The sequence below is a fragment of the Oratosquilla oratoria genome, chromosome 34 (genome assembly GCF_046742065.1).
Source record: "Oratosquilla oratoria isolate Oo_2021 chromosome 34, ASM4674206v1, whole genome shotgun sequence".
Taxonomy (NCBI): domain Eukaryota; kingdom Metazoa; phylum Arthropoda; class Malacostraca; order Stomatopoda; family Squillidae; genus Oratosquilla; species Oratosquilla oratoria.
In genome coordinates, this window is record NC_134810.1 from 15,172,814 (window position 1) to 15,180,313 (window position 7,500).

At 35.7% G+C, this 7,500-nt stretch overlaps 1 protein-coding gene and 1 long non-coding RNA gene across 3 annotated transcripts in view; one reads left to right on the plus strand and one right to left on the minus strand.

Moving 5' to 3' along the window:
• The window catches only part of LOC143018058 (uncharacterized), a 220,290-nt gene extending 219,255 nt beyond the window's left edge, over positions 1 to 1,035 (minus strand). For both annotated transcript variants that reach the window (XM_076173118.1, XM_076173117.1), the window contains exon 1: positions 842 to 1,035. The gene's annotated coding sequence lies outside the window, so the exon portion shown is untranslated. The remainder of the gene's footprint in view (positions 1 to 841) is intronic.
• Positions 1 to 7,500, plus strand: part of LOC143018059 (uncharacterized) — a 93,013-nt gene that overhangs the window by 30,610 nt on the left and 54,903 nt on the right. The gene's annotated exons all lie outside the window — the stretch shown is intronic.

A 7,500-nucleotide genomic window follows, 5' to 3' on the forward strand; every position in this document is an offset into this window, starting at 1 on the left:
TAGAATCGATGCAGTGATGGTTCGGACCAAGAGAACTCGTAGGGCGGACATAGCTACACACACACACACACACACACACACACACACACACACACACACACACACACACACACACACACACACACACACACACACACACATTATATATATATATATATATATATATATATATATATGTGTGTGTGTGTGTGTGTGTGTGTGTGTGTGTGTGTGTGTGTGTGTGTGTGTGTGTGTGTGTGTGTGTGAAAATATATATATATATAGATATATATATATATATATATGTACATATATATACATATACATATATATACATATACATATATATGGCGAGACGCTTCGAAAGCGGTTATGGATCACCAAGTGGCCCGAAGACCAGCGGAGTAAGAGTAAGTACTGTATATGTAAGAGAAGATTTGGAATCTGGGATCCATATTGGAAAACTGTAAACACCAGATTCAATTGAAGGGTTTATATAAACCCTTCAATTGAATCTGGTGTTTACAGTTTTCCAATACATACATACATATATATATATATATATATATATATATATACATACACATATATATATATCATTTCTTTTTGGGGGTATAGAAGGTTTGGAGGTAATAACTGACTTTCCCTAAAAATGGGCAATTGCACCTCACGGAGATGACCCCTTACTCTTTTACCCTTCAGGTCGTAACCCTGTAAACTGGCATTCGGACCTGTTACCTCGACTAAGAAATCTTGGGTCCCGCTAGTAGCTATCCGGTTTCCTAGATTCGTCTGAATTTCTAAACGAGAGACAAAAAAAAAAAAAAAACGCGAGAGTAAGATGACAAGTCACTGTACTCACCTCTCACTGTCGAATGTGAAGGCAGACGTGAGAACGTGAGAGAAGGAAGGACGGACGGGATCCACAAGATTAGGGACGTTTGGGGCCGACGTGCCCTGACGCTCACTTTATATACTTGGTCCTTACCCACTCCTCACCAGAATTGCCCCCTCCCCTTCCATCCTCTCCTCCTCTCCTCCTCCTCCTCCTCCCCCTCCTCCACCTCCTCCTCCTCCTCCTCCTCCTCCTCCTCCTCCTCCTCCTCCTCCTCTCCACCCCTACCGCCCACTCCATCCATGTGTTTTCCTTCTCTTCATATTAAACTGTTGTCTAATTAAGGTTATGATAATATTGCCCCAACTTCTGAGATGAGAGTTATTATAAAATATTTTATTATTATTATCACTATCATAGTCATCTTTTCTATTAACATTGCCTTTAATCACTGTAGTCAACTAACATTAGTTCATATTGATATTTGTTAATAATTACATTAGGTTATATTATCATCATTCAATATTGACTAATGTTATCAATAACTGCATTAGTATGATTACAATAAAAAAAAATGTTTCATGGTTTTTGCTTTTTGTTATTGTTTGTTCTTACTGTTCTTGATGTTTATGTTTGCTGTTAACATCACCGACGTCATCATTATCACTATTAATGTCATAATTAACATCATCCACACATTATCTCCACCATCATCATTGCCCCTCATACCATTTACTACATTAAAAGGTGTAAAATAGAGGCAGCCAATCCTTAACTTATGCTAGAATTTTTCCATTTCGAACGAGTATAATTTGTCTTCATCGTCTGTGCATTCCGACTTCTCCGTAGCACTGTATATCTGCCGCCATCTTCCCGTGTCCTGTATCAAACACGGTCCTTTACCTGGGGCTTTGAACCCAGGGTCCCCCTCTTACGCTAAGGGGTGCCCGGGTTGAACGTTAAAATGCACATTATTTGTATCTGATTATTTGATTATATCTGGGATAGTCATGTTTCAGCTATGGATGTCTTACCGTCTGTGTTACAAATTTTGTTATTTTGGCTGTCATCTCTTGCATATCATAATGAAACCGGATACAAGAAACCGTTTATATTCAAGTCAAACACACAACTTGAATTTTATTAAATTCAAAAACTCAAAAATAGACTACATATTCACCAATGTGAATAATGAAGACATTTCTGTATAGGCAGGAATATCATATGTTTTAGTTTAACATATCTTTTAAGATTAATTTTATATTTCTGTAGTTGGCTTCATCCTTAATGTTTTCGATTTTGTTGTTATCTACTTTCACTCTTGGGTTTCCTCCTTCATCATTTTCAGGATCAATAATTTATCGTTTCCAATATCATATGAGTTCTCTCTTACTTATGTTTAGTCTTACCTCGTTCCTCCCTTTGCCACTTATATCAGCATACTTACATAGAGTTGCCTTCATAGTTATAATTTTGTGGGTGACGTATTTTTTCCTTTTATGTACATATCCAGTAAATATATATATATATATATATATATATAAATATATATATATTTATATATATATATATATATATATATATATATATATATATATATATTACAGGTGAAAAATGTAATCACACATTTGTCAATCACGTAGAAACCACTGTTGGAGTAGAAAAGACTGGAAACGGAGAATCTATATATTTCGATTGCAAACTGCAATCCTCTTCAGTAGATACAATTAAGAGAGAGCGTGCTGCATAAGTAGCACCCTTAACAAAAGAAAGGGGAACATGAGAAGAGGTCTCTACCCTCGGCTCGCTCCGTATGTGAGGTCAGGAGGCAAATGAGTTTTCAATAGGTTGGTGATGAAGAGTCCGGACATTATATCCGGAGACCATCAGCCCAACATGAATATTTCAAAGGGGCAATGGTCTCCGGATATAATGCCCGGACTCTTCATCACCAACCTATTGAAAACTCATTTGCCTCCTGACCTCACATACGGAGCGAGCCGAGGGTAGAGACCTCTTCTCATGTTCCCCTTTCTTTTGTTAAGGGTGCTACTTATGCAGCACGCTCTCTCTTAATTGTATCTACTGAAGAGGATTGCAGTTTGCAATCGAAATATATAGGTTCCCCGTTTCCAGTCTTTTCTACTCCAACAGTGATTTCTACTTGATATATGTATGTATATATATATATATATATATATATGTATACATATATATATATATATATATAAAAATATATATGTATACACATATATTATATATAAATATGTATATATATACATGTATACATATATATATATAAATATATATATATATATATATATATATATATATGTATATATATGTGTATATATATATATATATATATATGTGTGTGTGTGTGTGTGTGTGTGTGTGTGTGTGTGTGTGTGTGTGTGTGTGTGTGTGTGTGTGTGTGTGTGTGTATTTACCTAGTTGTATTTTACGGGAAGGGGAGCTATGCTCATGGTGTACCGTCTTCATATCTCATTTTATCTCAACTATTTTTAAATTCATGTATTGTCTTTGCACACACCACTTTCTCATCTAACTTGCTCCAACTATCTATTACTCTGTGAAGAAAGCTGTTTCAGATCTCTTCTATAGCTGTCTTTCTTGATTTTCTTTCCGTGTCCTCTTGTATTTCTTTCATTCCATTATATTAGATCCTCTCTATCAATAGTTTCTATGCCTTTCATGATTCTATAAATAGTTATCAAATCTCCTCTCTCTCTTCTTTGCTCTGATGTCTGTAGCTCAAGTTTTGCTAGTCTCTCTTCATATGATGGTTTTTAAAGTGTTGGTGCCAATTTTGTGATTGCTCTTTGTATTCTTTCAAGTTTTTTTTATACATTTTTTTGTACTTGGTGACCACATCGTTGCTGCATATTCCAATCTTGGTCTTATCAAAGTGATAAGTATTTTCTTCACCATTTTTTTCATCCAGGTATGTAAATGCCACTTTGATTGTTCTTATTAAATTATAAGTTTCTCAAAAAATCTTGTTTATATGTTTCTCAGGTGACATATTATTCATAATAATGACTCCCAGGTCCTTCTCATTTTCTCATTTTCTACTTTTTTTAATTCCTTCTTCTCCCAATTTATATGATCCTATTATTCTTTTCTTTTTAATTCTATTATACTACACTTCTTAGTAATGAACTCCATCTCCCACTTCCTACTCCATTCCCATACTTTATTGAGATCACTCTGTAGTGACTCACAATCTTCTTCAGTGTTCATTTTTTTTAACAGTTTTGCATCATCTCCAAAGAAGCTCATATAACTTTCAATTTCTTCATCCATATCATTAATATATATAGCAAACATTATTGGGGCCAGAACTGTTCCTTGTGGAACACCACTTATTACTTCATCCCAATTAGAGTGTTTGTCTCTTATCACTACTCTCATTTTTCTTTCTTGCAAAAAGTCTTCCATCCATTTAATCAGTTTGCCCTGTATTCCTCCTTCAGTTTCTAATTTCTCAAGCAACTTCTTATGTGGTACTTTGTCAAAGGCTTTTTTTAGGTCTAGAAATGCACAATCAGCCCATCCATCTCTTTCTTGTATTATATCTATTAGCCTTGAATAGAAACATATTAAATTGGTGACGCATGATCTTCCTTGTTTGAATCCAAATTGCCTTGGATTTAGCACGTTGTTTTTTTCTAAATACTTTATCCATCTACATTTGATCATTCTTTCACAAATTTTTGCTATTGCACTTGTTAGACAGACTGGTCTATAGTTGGTAGGGTCTTCTTTATTTCCTCCTTTATATATAGGTACTATATTTGCTCTTTTCCAATCTTTTGGAACTTTTCCTTCTTTCAAGGAACTGTTTATTATGCTTTGTATTTTGTCTGCCAGTTCATTCCTGCATTCTTTCAAAATCCAGTTTGCTATTTCATCTGGTCCATGCGATTTTCTGACATCAAGATTACTCAAGTGTTTCATTATTTCATTCTATGTTGCTTCTATTTCTTTCATAGGGGGGACTTTCTCTTCCCATTCGATCTCTCCAGGTTGTATGCTTTCCCTTGTAAACACCTATTTAAAATGCTTGTTCATAATTTCTGCCATTTCTATTTCCTCTGTGTATTCAACTTCTCCTTGTCGTAATTTCTCTAAATCTTGTTTGTTTTTCAGTTTGTTGTTTACAAATTTGTAAAATAGTTTTGGATGATCTTTACATTTTTCTATAACATCTTTTTCATATTTTCTCTTTTCATCTCTGCACACTTGTACATATTCATTTCTATAACTAGTATATATTTTCCATTTTTCAGGTCTTCTGTCTTTCTTCCATTTGGTGCAAGCTTTATCTCTTTTGTCTTTTAACTCCCTACAACTTTTGTTGTACCAGCACTTTACATTTTTTTTTTTTCTTGGGATATACTTTTCCACTCCTTTTTTATAAATTGTAAAAATATTCCATTTCTCTTCCACTGTTGTTTCCTCTTTGTGTATTCTTTCCCAGTTTTCTTTTTGAAAGAACTCTCTTATTTTATCCAAATTTATTTTTTCATACATGAATCTTCCTTTTCTATATTGTTCATTTCTTTTCATGCATTTTTCCTCATTGAGTTCCAGTTCAATCAATATGTGGTCACTTTTGCTTATTGGTGTCTTGTATTCAATCTTTTCCACTATTTCAGGTTCTGATGTGATTATTAGGTCTAGTCTCGATGGTTCTTCATTTCTATACCTAGTGTTCTCTTGAATCCATTGTGTGATTGTATGGTCAATAATTATCTCAAGTAGAACATTTCCCCATGAGTCTTCTCCACCCTTTACTGTCATCTCTTCCCAGCAGACTTCTTTGCAATTAAAGTCGCCCATCATAACTATTCTTCCTTCATCTTCCATTATCTTATTTAATGTTATCCTTGTGTCTTCTAACATACTTTTATGTTCACTCTCTTCCCACGAGGCTGTTTTTGGAGGCACGTAATTTATTACAAACTTTCTGCTCTTCTTATCTCTGTCTTCTACTTCTATCATAATCATCTCTACTCTATTCTTTCCATATGTGACACTCTTCACGTTTATATCCTTCTTAGTCAGGAACATAACTCCACCCCCTTGTTTTATCTCTCTGTTTCTAATCCAATAATTATATGCATCATGTCCTATGCTGTTGGGTGGTAGTGGACCTTTTAATTTTGTCTCTACAATTCCCATTATGTCCGGTTCTTTTTCCTTCAGATAATCGTTCAGTTCATTCAATCCTGTTATCAATTCATCTAAATTTGTGTAAGACACTCTTAATTTTCTGCTATTTCCATCGTATTCTCTGTTTCCCTTTTGTTTTTCTTTGTTATGGTCCATTTCCTCACCTTCATATTCACTACTCTCCAATAGAATTCCTCTTTTTCTGACTGTTCTGTTCTAGTTTTTTCCCTTAGCTTCTTGTCTTTTCATTTTTTCTTCCTCTCTTTCCTCTTTATTCATTTCTCTTTTTATCCATACCTTTTTATATTTTTCACTGCTAGTTTCCATCTTTTCGCTAAGATATTCTCTGCTGTCGTTTTTGCCCTGAATTTAATCATAATTGGTCTGGTCTTATCTTTATATGTACATATGCATATATATGTATATATGCATATATATGTATATATATCTTTTTAATAGTTCTATTTCTTTAGTTAGTTTTTGGTTCACCTTCTCTAATTATTCTAGTTTTTCAACTATCTGCGTGATCTTCGTGAATTCACCGAACCTTTCCTCCCAATGTTTGACAATTTTTTCAAATTTTTCTTCTAGGTTTGCTAATCGGGGAGGGTTGGCTCTCCCCACCCACACATTAATTCCTTGGAAATTGTTATCTTCCCATTCCATTTTGCTGCTTTTATCTATATTTCTAATCTTTACACTTTTGTTAGTCCCTTGTCGCTGAATTCTGGGCCGCGTTTGTTTATATGGCGTCTGCCTGCCTGGACCAAGTCCTCTCCTTCTTCATTTCCTTCCATTTCCCTCAGTAATCCCTCCCCTTCTCCTTTTTCATCACCTTCCCACTACACCACGAGCTTTCCCCTTCCCTGTAAATACAAAAAGGTACTTCCTTGACGTTAAGATCCACGAAAATTTCACTTTTTCTTCGGAGCTCTAATCTTCGCCGTCCATCCGACGAATGTGTGTGTGTGTGTGTGTGTGTGTGTGTGTGTGTGTGTGTGTGTGTGTGTGTGTGTGTGTGTGTGTGTGTGTGTGTGTGTGTGTGTGTGTGTGTGTGTGTGTGTGTGTGTGTGTGTGTGTGTGTGTGTGTGTGTGTGTGTGTGTGTGTGTGTGTGTGTGTGTGTGTGTGTGTGTGTGTGTGTGTGTGATTGTGTGTGTGTGTGATTGTGTGTGTGTGTGATTGTGTGTGTGTGTGTGTGTGTGTGTGTGTGTGTGTGTGTGTGTGTGTGTGTGTGTGTGTGTGTGTGTGTGTGTGTGCGTGCGTGCATTTCGCCAGCGACAATTGGCGCTTTCATCCTTGAGGACAATATCTCACCGAGGAGTTCGAATCATAGAGGTGGTCCAGGAGAGGCTTTAGGAGGGTAACAGAACCCCCAAGTGACTTGGTCCGTAGAAGTAGAGAGAGAGAGAGAGAGAGAGAGAGAGAGAGAGAGAGAGAGAGAGAGAGAGAGAGAGAGAGAGAGAGAGAGAGAGAGAGAAAGAGAGAA